Source organism: Ranitomeya imitator, chromosome 4 (genome assembly GCF_032444005.1).
Source record: "Ranitomeya imitator isolate aRanImi1 chromosome 4, aRanImi1.pri, whole genome shotgun sequence".
In the NCBI taxonomy this organism is placed as follows: domain Eukaryota; kingdom Metazoa; phylum Chordata; class Amphibia; order Anura; family Dendrobatidae; genus Ranitomeya; species Ranitomeya imitator.
The window spans coordinates 281,417,003-281,430,718 of record NC_091285.1 but is presented as its reverse complement, the minus strand read 5'-3'; the positions used below and the strand labels follow the sequence as shown (position 1 = coordinate 281,430,718).

At 44.6% G+C, this 13,716-nt stretch overlaps 1 protein-coding gene across 3 annotated transcripts in view; it reads right to left on the bottom strand.

Moving 5' to 3' along the window:
• The window catches only part of MSRB3 (methionine sulfoxide reductase B3), a 374,121-nt gene that overhangs the window by 68,911 nt on the left and 291,494 nt on the right, over positions 1-13,716 (bottom strand). The gene's annotated exons all lie outside the window — the stretch shown is intronic.

The following is a 13,716-nucleotide window of genomic DNA, read 5'->3' as shown; positions in this document are numbered from 1 at the left end:
AGACAGGGCATCCGCCTTCACATTTTTAGAGCCCGGAAGGTACGAAACCACAAAGTCAAAACGGGAGAAAAACAGCGACCAACGAGCCTGTCTAGGATTCAACCGTTTGGCAGACTCGAGATAAGTCAAGTTTTTGTGATCAGTCAAGACCACCACGCGATGCTTAGCTCCTTCAAGCCAATGACGCCACTCCTCGAATGCCCACTTCATGGCTAGCAACTCTCGATTGCCAACATCATAATTTCGCTCAGCAGGCGAAACTTTCCTGGAAAAGAAGGCGCATGGTTTCATCACCGAGCAATCAGAACTTCTCTGCGACAAAACAGCCCCTGCTCCAATTTCGGAAGCATCAACCTCGACCTGGAACGGAAGCGAAACATCTGGTTGGCACAACACAGGGGCAGAAGAAAAACGACGCTTCAACTCCTGAAAAGCTTCCACAGCAGCAGAAGACCAATTGACCACATCAGCACCCTTCTTGGTCAAATCAGTCAACGGTTTAGCAATGCTAGAAAAATTAGCGATGAAGCGACGATAAAAATTAGCAAAGCCCAGGAACTTCTGCAGACTCTTCAGAGATGTTGGCTGAGTCCAATCATAAATGGCCTGAACTTTAACAGGGTCCATCTCGATAGTAGAAGGAGAAAAAATGAACTCCAAAAATGAAATCTTCTGAACACCAAAGAGACACTTTGACCCCTTCACAAACAAAGAATTAGCACGCAGGACCTGGAACACCATTCTGACCTGCTTCACATGAGACTCCCAATCATCCGAGAAGACCAAAATATCATCCAAGTATACAATCAGGAATTTATCCAGGTACTCTCGGAAGATGTCATGCATAAAGGACTGAAACACTGATGGAGCATTAGAAAGTCCGAATGGCATAACCAGGTACTCAAAATGGCCTTCGGGCGTATTAAATGCTGTTTTCCATTCATCGCCCCGTTTGATACGCACAAGATTATACGCACCACGAAGATCTATCTTGGTGAACCAACTAGCCCCCTTAATCCGAGCAAACAAATCAGACAGCAGCGGCAAGGGGTACTGAAATTTGACCGTAATTTTATTTAGAAGGCGGTAATCAATACAAGGTTTCAGCGAACCATCCTTCTTGGCCACAAAAAAGAAACCCGCTCCCAATGGCGACGATGACGGGCGAATATGACCCTTCTCCAAAGACTCCTTCACGTAACTCCGCATAGCGGCGTGCTCAGGTACAGATAAATTAAACAGTCGACCCTTAGGAAACTTACTACCAGGAATCAAATCGATAGCACAATCACAATCCCTATGCGGAGGTAGGGCATTGGACTTGGCTCATCGAATACATCCCGGTAATCAGACAAGAACTCTGGGACCTCAGAAGGGGTGGATGATGAGATAGACAGAAATGGAACATCACCATGTACCCCCTGACAACCCCAGCTGGACACAGACATTGATTTCCAATCTAATACTGGGTTATGGACTTGTAGCCATGGCAACCCCAACACGACCACATCATGCAGATTATGCAACACCAGAAAGCGAATATCCTCCCGGTGCGCAGGAGCCATGCACATGGTCAGCTGGGTCCAATACTGAGGCTTATTCTTGGCCAAAGGCGTAGCATCAATTCCTCTCAATGGAATAGGACACTGCAAGGGCTCCAAGACAAACCCACAGCGCCTAGCATACTCCAAGTCCATCAAATTCAGGGCAGCGCCTGAATCCACAAATGCCATGACAGAATAGGAAGACAAAGAGCAGATCAAAGTAACGGACAAAAGAAATTTCGACTGTACCGTACCAATGGTGGCAGACCTAGCGAACCGCTTAGTGCGCTTAGGACAATCGGAGATAGCATGAGTGGAATCACCACAGTAGAAACACAGCCCATTCTGACGTCTGTGTTCTTGCCTTTCAGCTCTGGTCAAAGTCCTATCGCACTGCATAGGCTCAGGTTTATGCTCAGATAATACCGCCAAATGGTGAACAGATTTACGCTCGCGCAAGCGTCGACCGATCTGAATGGCCAAAGACATAGACTCATTCAGACCAGCAGGCATAGGAAATCCCACCATGACATCCTTAAGGGCTTCAGAGAGACCCTTTCTGAAAATAGCTGCCAGCGCACATTCATTCCATTGAGTGAGCACGGACCACTTTCTAAACTTCTGACAGTAAATCTCTATTTCATCCTGACCCTGACACAGAGCCAGCAAATTTTTCTCTGCCTGATCCACTGAATTAGGTTCGTCGTACAGCAATCCGAGCGCCAGAAAAAACGCATCAATATTACATAATGCAGGATCTCCTGGCGCAAGGGAAAATGTCCAGTCTTGAGGGTCGCTGTCATGATCCCAAAGGCAGGGGATCACAAAAGGACAAGCACAAAAAACAAAACAAGCTCTAGGGTGATGGAAACTGAGCTGACCGCGATCCTGAACCTCAACACACAACTAGCTGTAGCCGGGGAACGTGCCTACGATGATTCTAGACGTCTCGCGCCAGCCGAAGAACTAACTTTCCCTATTAGAAGAAACACAGACCTCTCTTGCCTCCAGAGAAACACCCCACAGAAATAGTAGCCCCCCACATGTAATGACGGTGAAATGAGAGGAAAGCACATACGTAGTTATGAAAACAGATTCAGCAAAATGAGGCCCGCTAAAGCTAGATAGCAGAGGATACAAAAGTGAACTGCGCGGTCAGCGAAAAACCCTACAAAAAACCATCCTGAAATTACTTGAACTCGTGTTCCAACTCATGGAACATGAGGAGTAATATCAGCCCACTAGAGCAACCAGCAAAAAAGAATCACATATCTGCAAGCTGGACTAAGACAAAAATTAAGCAAAACGTGGAACAGGAAAATCAAAAACTTAGCTTGTCCTGAAGAATACAGAAGCGGGAAGCAGAGGTAACAAGACACACTGATTACATTGATAGCCGGCGAGGAAATGACAAGAAAGCCAGGTTAAATAGGAAACTCCCATATCCTGATAGAACAGGTGGACACCAGAGACCGCAGAGGACACAAGTCACCCAGTACCATCTGTAACCACCAGAGGGAGCCCAAAAACAGAATCCACAACAGTACCCCCCCCTTGAGGAGGGGTCACCGAACCCTCACGAGAACCACCAGGGCGACCAGGATGAGCCCTATGAAATGCACGGACCAAATCAGCAGCATGAACATCAGAGGCAACCACCCAAGAATTATCCTCCTGACCATAACCCTTCCACTTGACCAAATATTGGAGTTTCCGTCTGGAAACACGAGAATCCAAGATCTTCTCCACAACATACTCCAATTCTCCCTCCACCAGCACCGGAGCAGGAGGCTCAAGCGAAGGAACAACAGGTACCTCATACTTCCGCAACAACGACCGATGGAACACATTATGAATAGAAAACGATGCCGGGAGATCCAAACGAAACGACACAGGGTTAAGAATTTCCAAGATCCTATAGGGACCGATGAACCGAGGCTTGAACTTAGGAGAAGAGACCTTCATAGGAACAAAACGAGAAGACAACCACCCCAAGTCCCCAACACGAAGTCGAGGACCCACGCGGCGACGGCGATTAGCAAACTGCTGAGCCCTCTCCTGGGACAACTTCAAATTGTCCACCACATGACTCCAAATCTGATGCAACCTATCCACCACCATGTCCACTCCAGGACAATCAGAAGGCTCCACCTGACCAGAGGAAAAATGAGGATGAAACCCCGAATTACAAAAGAAAGGAGAAACCAAGGTAGCAGAACTAGCACGATTATTAAGGGCAAATTCGGCAAGCGGCAAAAAGGTAACCCAGTCATCTTGATCAGCAGAAACAAAACACCTTAAATAAGTTTCCAAGGTCTGATTAGTTCGTTCCGTCTGGCCATTCGTCTGAGGATGGAATGCAGACGAAAAGGACAAATCAATGCCCATCTTAGCACAGAACGTCCGCCAAAATCTAGACACAAACTGGGATCCCCTGTCAGAAACGATGTTCTCCGGAATCCCATGCAAACGAACCACGTTCTGAAAAAACAGAGGGACCAACTCAGAGGAGGAAGGCAACTTAGGCAAGGGTACCAGATGAACCATCTTAGAAAAGCGGTCAAACACAACCCAGATGACGGACATTTTTTGAGAGAGACAGGGAGATCCGAAATAAAGTCCATGGAAATGTGCATCCAAGGCCTCTTCGGAATAGGCAAAGGTGACAACAATCCACTGGCCCGAGAACAGCAAGGCTTAGCCCGAGCGCAAACTTCACAAGACTGCACAAAAGAACGCACATCCCTCGACAAGGAAGGCCACCAAAAAGACCTGGCCACCAAGTCTCTAGTACCAAATATTCCAGGATGACCCGCCAACGCAGAAGAATGGACCTCGGAGATGACTCTACTGGTCCAATTATCCGGAACAAACAGTCTTTCAGGCGGACAACGATCAGGTTTATCCGCCTGAAACTCCTGCAAAGCACGTCGCAAGTCTGGGGAGACAGCCGACAAAATCACCCCATCCCTAAGGACACCAGTGGGCTCAGAATTTCCAGGGGAGTCAGGCACAAAACTCCTAGAAAGAGCATCCGCCTTCACATTCTTTGAACCTGGCAGGTATGAAACCACAAAATCGAAACGGGAGAAAAACAGTGACCAACGAGCCTGTCTAGGATTCAGACGCTTGGCAGACTCAAGGTAAATCAGATTTTTGTGATCAGTCAAGACCACCACACGATGTCTAGCACCCTCAAGCCAATGACGCCACTCCTCAAATGCCCACTTCATGGCCAAAAGCTCCCGATTACCAACATCATAATTCCGCTCAGTGGGCGAAAACTTTCTAGAAAAGAACGCACATGGCTTCATCACTGAGCAATCGGAGCTTCTCTGTGACAAAACCGCCCCCGCTCCAATCTCGGAAGCATCAACCTCAACCTGAAAAGGAAGCGAAACATCTGGCTGACGCAACACAGGAGCAGAAGAAAACCGGCGCTTAAGTTCCTGAAAGGCCTCCACAGCCGCAGGAGACCAATCAGCAACATCAGCACCCTTCTTAGTCAAATCCGTCAAAGGCTTAACAACACTAGAAAAATTAGTTATGAAACGACGATAAAAATTAGCAAAGCCCAAGAACTTCTGTAGACTCTTAAGAGATGTAGGCTGCGTCCAGTCACAAATAGCCTGAACCTTGACGGGATCCATCTCAATAGTAGAAGGGGAAAAAATATACCCCAAAAAAGAAATCTTCTGGACTCCAAAGAGACACTTTGAACCTTTTACAAACAAAGAATTGGCCCGCAGGACCTGAAACACCTTCCTGACCTGCTGAACATGGGACTCCCAGTCATCCGAAAAAACCAAAACATCATCCAAATACACAATCATAAATTTATCCAGATATTCACGGAAAATATCGTGCATAAAGGACTGGAAGACAGAAGGAGCATTAGAAAGTCCAAAAGGCATCACCAAATACTCAAAATGGCCCTCAGGCGTATTAAATGCGGTTTTCCACTCATCACCCTGCTTTATCCGCACAAGATTATACGCACCCCGAAGATCAATCTTAGTGAACCATTTAGCCCCCTTAATGCGAGTGAACAAATCAGTCAACAATGGCAAAGGATACTGATATTTAACTGTAATCTTATTCAAAAGACGGTAATCTATACAAGGCCTCAAGGAACCATCTTTTTTGGCCACAAAAAAAAACCTGCTCCCAAAGGGGACGAAGATGGACGGATATGTCCCTTTTCCAAGGACTCCTTAACATAATCCCGCATAGCAGTATGCTCTGGCACTGACAGATTGAACAAACGACCTTTAGGAAATTTACTGCCAGGAATCAAATCTATAGCACAATCGCAATCCCTGTGAGGAGGAAGCGAATTGAGCTTAGGCTCCTCAAAAACATCCCGATAATCAGACAAAAATACCGGAACCTCAGAAGGAGTAGATGAAGCGATAGAAATCAGAGGTGCATCATCATGAACCCCCTGACATCCCCAGCTTAACACAGACATCGTTTTCCAGTCCAAGACTGGGTTATGAGTTTGTAACCATGGCAGACCAAGCACTAAGACATCATGTAAATTATACAGTACCAGGAAGCGAATCACCTCCTGATGAACGGAAGTCATACGCATGGTCACTTGTGTCCAGTACTGAGGTTTGTTCATAGCCAAAGGTGTAGAGTCAATTCCTTTCAAAGGAATAGGGACTTCCAGAGGCTCCAGACTAAACCCACAGCGGTTGGCAAATGACCAATCCATAAGACTCAGGGCAGCGCCTGAATCCACATAGGCATCGACGGAAATGGCTGATAATGAACAAATCAGAGTCACAGACAGAATGAACTTAGACTGTAAAGTACTAATGGCAACAGACTTATCAACCTTTTTTGTGCGTTTAGAGCATGCTGATATAACATGAGCTGAATCACCACAATAAAAACACAACCCATTTTTCCGCCTATAGTTTTGCCGTTCACTTCTGGACTGAATTCTATCACATTGCATTGTCTCAGGTGCCTGTTCAGAAGACACCGCCAAATGGTGCACAGGTTTGCGCTCCCGTAAACGCCGATCAATCTGAATAGCCATAGTCATAGACTCATTCAGACCTGTAGGCGCAGGGAACCCCACCTTGACATCTTTAATGGCCTCAGAAAGGCCATCTCTGAATCTTGCAGCCAGGGCGCACTCATTCCACTGAGTAAGCACCGACCATTTCCGAAATTTCTGACAATATATTTCTGCTTCATCTTGCCCCTGAGAGAGAGCCAATAAAGCTTTTTCAGCCTGAATCTCTAGGTTAGGTTCCTCATAGAGCAAAACCAATGCCAGAAAAAACGCATCCACATTGAGCAACGCAGGATCCCCTGGTGCCAATGCAAATGCCCAATTCTGAGGGTCACCTCGCAGGAAAGATATAACAATCTTGACTTGCTGAGCAGGGTCTCCAGAAGAGCGAGATTTCAAAGAAAGAAACAACTTGCAATTGTTCCTAAAATTCAGAAAACTAGATCTATCTCCAGAAAAAAACTCTGGGATAGGAATTCTAGGTTCAGACATAGGAGCATGTACAACAAAATCTTGTATATTTTGAACCTTAGCAGCAAGATTATTCAGGCTGGAAGCCAAACTCTGGACGTCCATGATAAACAGCTGAGGTCAGAGCCATTCAAGGATTAAGAGGAGGTAAGACGCAGCCAGGCTGCAATTAAGGCTATGCAGCAAACTCTGAGGGGGGAAGAAAAAAAAAAAAAAAAAAACTTCCTCAGACTACTTTTCCTCCTACTTCAGCCAATACGATTACCACTTCTTGGCCGGCTATACTGTCATGATCCCAATGGCAGGGGATCACAAAAGGACAAGCACAAAAAACAAAACAAGCTCTAGGGTGATGGAAACTGAGCTGACCGCGATCCTGAACCTCAACACACAACTAGCTGTAGCCGGGGAACGTGCCTACGATGATTCTAGACGTCTCGCGCCAGCCGAAGAACTAACTTTCCCTATTAGAAGAAACACAGACCTCTCTTGCCTCCAGAGAAACACCCCACAAAAATAGCAGCCCCCCACATGTAATGACGGTGAAATGAGAGGAAAGCACATACGTAGTTATGAAAACAGATTCAGCAAAATGAGGCCCGCTAAAGCTAGATAGCAGAGGATACAAAAGTGAACTGCGCGGTCAGCGAAAAACCCTACAAAAAACCATCCTGAAATTACTTGAACTCATGTTCCAACTCATGGAACATGAGGAGTAATATCAGCCCACTAGAGCAACCAGCAAAAAGGAATCAAATATCTGCAAGCTGGACTAAGACAAAAATTAAGCAAAACGTGGAACAGGAAAATCAAAAACTTAGCTTGTCCTGAAGAATACAGAAGCGGGAAGCAGAGGTAACAAGACACACTGATTACATTGATAGCCGGCGAGGAAATGACAAGAAAGCCAGGTTAAATAGGAAACTCCCATATCCTGATGGAACAGGTGGACACCAGAGACCGCAGAGAACACAAGTCACCCAGTACCATCTGTAACCACCAGAGGGAGCCCAAAAACAGAATCCACAACAGGTCGCCACGTAATAAAGAAATAATGATTTTAACTTGTTGAACTGGGTCACCAGAGGAGCGGGGTTTCAAAGCCAGAAACAGTTTACAATTATTTTTAAAATTCAAAAACTTAGCTCTATCTCCAGAAAATAACTCAGGAATAGGAATTTTAGGTTCTAACATAGGATTCTGAACCACTAAATCTTGAATGTTCTGTACTCTTATAGTGAGATTATCCATCAAAGAGGACAGACCCTGAATATCCATGTCCACACCTGTGTTCTGAACCACCCTGATGTAAAGGGGAAAAGAAAGACAGAACACAGTGCAAAGAAAAAAAAATGGTCTCAGAACTTCTCTTTTCCCTCTATTGAGAAGCATTAGTACTTTGGGCCTCCAGTACTGTTATGAACAGGTAATTCAGAACCACAATGGACCTTGAAGTTCAGAGCACACAAGGTGACCTGACATTTACCAAAAACATAGGACAAGCTCTGAAACGTGGAAACTCTGCTGACCGCAATCCCTAATCCTAACACACCACACTAGAGGTAGCCGTGGATTGCGCCTAACGCTCCCTATGCAACTCGGCACAGCCTGAGAAACTAACTAGCCCTGAAGATAGAAAAATAAGCCTACCTTGCCTCAGAGAAATTCCCCAAAGGAAAAGGCAGCCCCCCACATATAATGACTGTGAGTAAAGATGAAATACAAACACAGAGATGAAATAGATTTAGCAAAGTGAGGCCCGACTTACTGAATAGACCAAGGATAGGAAAGATAGCTTTGTGGTCAACACAAAAACCTACAAACAACCACGCAGAGGGGCAAAAAGACCCTCCGCACCGACTAACGGTACGGAGGTGCTCCCTCTGCGTCTCAGAGCTTCCAGCAAGCAAGAAAAAACCAATTTAGCAAGCTGGACAGAAAATATAGCAAACAAAAATAACACAAGCAGAACTTAGCTTATGCAGGATAGAGAGGCCACAGGAACGATCCAGGAGGAAGCAAGACCAATACTAGAACATTGACTGGAGGCCAGGATCAAAGCACCAGATGGAGTTAAATAGAGCAGCACCTAACGACTTAACCTCATCACCTGAGGAAGGAAACTCAGAAGCCGCAGTACCACTCTCATCCACCAAAGGAAGCTTATAGACAGAACCAGCCGCAGTACCACTCACGACCACAGGAGGGAGCTTGGCCACAGAATTCACAACACTATTCCATCCGGTTTGCGTTTAGTTGGACCATCATTTTTTTTTCAACAGAACAATGACCCCAAACACACCTCCAGGCTGTGTAAGGGCTATTTGACCAAGAAGGAGAGTGATGGGGTGCTACCCCAGATGACCTGGCCTCGACAGTCACCAGACCTGAACCCAATCAAAATGGTTTGGGGTGAGCTGGACCGCAGAGTGAAGGCAAAAGGGCCAACAAGTGCTAAGCATCTCTGGGAACTCCTTCAGGATTACAGGAAGACCATTCCCGGTGACTACCTCTTAAAGCTCATCAAGAGAATGCCAAGAGTGTGCAAAGCAGTCATCAAAGCAAAAGGTGGCTACTTTGAAGAACCTAGAATATAAGACATATTTTCAGTTCTTTCACACTTTTTTGTTAAATATATAATTCCACATGTGTTAATTCATAGTTTTTATGCCTTCAGTGTGAATGTACAATTTTCATAGTCATGAAAATACAGAAAAATCTTTAAATGAGAAGGTGTGCCCAAACTTTTGGTCTGTACTGTATATATACATACAGTGGGTGCAGAAAGTATTCAGACCCCTTTAAATTTTTCACTCTTTATTTTATTGCAGCCATTTGGTAAATTCAAAAAAGTTCATTTATTCTCATTAATGTACACTCAGCACCCCATCTTGACTGAAAAAAAACAATTGTGATTTTTTGCAAATGTATTAAAAAAGAAGAACTGAAATATCACATGGTCATAAGTATTCAGACCCTTTGCTCAGTATTGAGTAGAAGCACCCTTTTGAGGTAGTAAAGCCATGAGTCTTCTTGGGAATGATGCAACAAGTTTTTCACACCTGGATTTGGGGATCCTCTGCCATTCTTCCTTGCAGATCGTCTCCAATTCCATCAGGTTGGATGGTGAACATTGGTGGATAGACATTTTCAGGTCTCTCCAGAGATGCTCGATTGGATTTAGGTAGGGCTCTAACTGGGCCAGTCAACAATGGTCACAGCGTTGTTCTGAAGCCGCTCCTTTGTTATTTTAGCTGTGTGCTTAGGGTCATTATCTTGTTGGAAGGTGAACCTTCGGCTAAGTCTGAGGTCTACAGCACTCTGGAAGAGGTTTTCATCCAGGATATCTCTGTAGTTGGCCGCATTATTGGGCAGGTGATGAGCAGTGCCTGGTTTTCTCCACACATACCACTTAGAGTTATCACCCAAAAGGGCTATCTTCATCTCATCAGACCAGAGAATCTTATTTCTCATAGTCTGGAACTGGAACTTTCTCCCATCTCCCTACTGCACCTCTGCAGCTCAGCCACAGTGATCTTCGGGTTCATCTTTACCTCTCTCACCAAGGCTCTTCTCCCACAATTGCTCAGTTTGGTTGGATGGCCAGGTCTAGGAAGACTTCTGGTGGTCCCCAAATTCTTCCATTTAAGGAGGCCACTGTGCTCTTAGGAACCTTGAGTACTGCAGAAATTCTGTTGGCCAGATCTGTGCCTTGCCACAACTCTGTCTCTGAGCTCCTTGGCCAGTTCCTTTGACCTCATGATTCTCATTTGGTCTGACATGTACTGTGAGCTGTGAGGTCTTATATAAACAGGTGAGTGCCTTTCCATATCAAGTCCTATCAGTTTAATTAAACACAGCTGGACTCCAATGAAGGAGCAGAACCATCTCAAGGTGGGTCACAAGGAAATGGACAGCATGTGAGTAAAATATGAGTGTCTGAGCAAAAGTGTCTGAATACTTATGACCATGTGATATTTCAATTTTTCTTTTTTATTACATTTGAAAATATTACTACATTTCAGTTTTTATTCAGTCAAGATAGGGTGCAGAGTGTACATTAATGAGAAAGAAATGAACTACATACATACACTGTATATATATATATATATGTATACAGCCACACACATACATGTATACATATTACATAGTCTCCTTTATTATGAATATTGCGTTTTTTATTACACAGTGTCCTCTATTATGTACAGCACCTTCCCTTACATATCGGATTATATAGAGCCCTGTTTTTTAATACATACCGCCCTCTCTTGTTAGATGTATAATGCAATGACGGCTGAAGGAAAATGAAAGCTTCTTTTCTAATGGAGGAGCTGATGGACTAGTCGTCTGGTCACCAGCTCGATCATCGGCAGTGATTTTACATCTAACAAGAGAGGTGACTATGTAACAAAAGGGGGGACTGTGAATAACAAAAATAACAAGAATACACTATGTAAGAGACAGTGCTTTATATAACAGCAGAACAAGCAATATAATAAGGGACGGCACCATGTATAACTAGAGAGGATGGTATGTAATAAGGGAAGATGTTCTACATAATAAAAGAGGAAACTAGGTAACTAAGGACAGTGTTATACATAATAAGTGAGTATACTATATAAAAGGGACTATGCTATTCAAAATAATTGAGTACACTATATACTAAGGGACTGTGCTATACATAAGTGAGTACACTATATACTAAGCGACTGTGCTATACATAATAAATGAGTACACTATATACTAAGGGACACTGCTATACATAGTACGTGAGTACACTACATACTAGGGGACTGTGCTATACATCATAAGTGAGTACATTATATACTAAGAGACTGTGCGATACATAATAAGGCTACATTCCGGTATCCGTGTGCAGTGTCGTTGTGCTGCCCGCTTTTACAGACGCATTGAGCGTGTACAATTCTGATCCTCAAAATTGGATCAGAACAAAACATTCTCTGACACTAATGGATCTCATTCTCAGATCCGTGATTTTCATGTATATGTGAATGGACCTACAAAACTCTATGAGTCCGTGTGCCATCAGATAAAAAAATCTGGAAGCACACGGACATTTCACACAAATGTAAGAATGTAGAATAAGGGATTTTACAGAAAAACATTATCACTCCACGTCACACAGTGCAGATACAGAATAATATTTACATCCAGGCACTTACCGCTGACTTCTCTTCTGATTAGAGCTGCTTTCTCCTGTTTCATCTTCATCTGGTCAGACTTTCATGCCGACATCTTCCAGCCATGACTCGTCTTGTTACGATGATCGTCGCAGCCATGAAAATAAAAAGGTCACATACATTGTATACATGCATGTGTCTCCCCCGAATACAGATATGTAGCCCACCATTAAAAATATAAAGTGATAAGCAGCACCGTGTCCCCAATTAACTATAATCTCTGCCTCCCAATAATATAAATTATTCAGTCTGTGAGTTTCCCCAATTAACTGTAAGCTATGTGCACACAGAAAGTAGTCAAGGTTTTACAGCACACGCAAAGTGAATGAGATCCCTAAAGTGTCATGCACACGCTACTTATTTTTTCCTTGCAGATTTGCAGCGGATTAAAATCTGCATAATGTCAATTCTTGCAGCGTATTTCCCCCATACTAATGGGGGAAAATACGTATCAAAAGCATGGCAAAAATGTGGAAAAAAATGTATGTATTTTACGCAACTTTCTTCCTGCCAACACATTAGGACATGCAGCAGAATTTTCTCCTGCAAATCCTCAACATGTGCACATAGCCTTAGTCCCTGTCTTGTGTTTCCATCATTCAGTCCTTGATAGCGTCATAATGAATTTGGAAGTGGGAGAAGACATTATCACATACTGAGCATCCTCTGCCACCTCCCACTCATTGCATGTCCCTGACAGCGTCTTCTCCCACCTTTCAGTTCATTATAAAGTGTACTATGCACCTTACCGCCTCCTCTCCCACTCCCCAATAAATTTTAAGCCCCCGATAGCATCACAATGAATTGTGAAATGGGGGAGTTCACTATCAGGGGCTTAGTGCCCTCAACCACCACCAAATTAATTTAACATCCATATATAATGTCCTCCTCCCCTCCTCCTGTTCATAAGTCAATCATAAGTCCCCCCTCCCCCATCCAAATCCCCCATATCCTTCATTGTCCTCCCCCCACATCCCATCATTGTCCTGTCCATCACCTCCATCAATGCCTTCTCCACCACCCCAACATTGCCCTCTCCACCACCTCCATCATTGCCCTCTCCACCACCTCCATTTCCCTCTCCACCACCTTCATCATTGCCCTCTCCACCACTTCCATCATTGCCCCCTCCACCATCCCAATCATTGCCCTCCCCATCACCTCCATCGTTGCTTTCTCCCTCCACCACTCCCATCATTGCCCTTTCTATCACCTCTATCATTGCTCCCCCCACCGCCCCATCATTGCCCATTCCACCACCTCCATCATTGCCTCCTCCCCCACCACCCATTATTGCCCTTTCCACCACCATAATCATTGTTTTTTCCACCACCATCATTGCCTTCTCCCCCACCACCCCCATCATTGCCCTTTCCATCACCTCCATTATTGCTTTCTCCTCCACCACGCCCATCATTGCTCTCTACATTACCCCCATCATTGCCCTCTCCACCACCTAAACACACATACT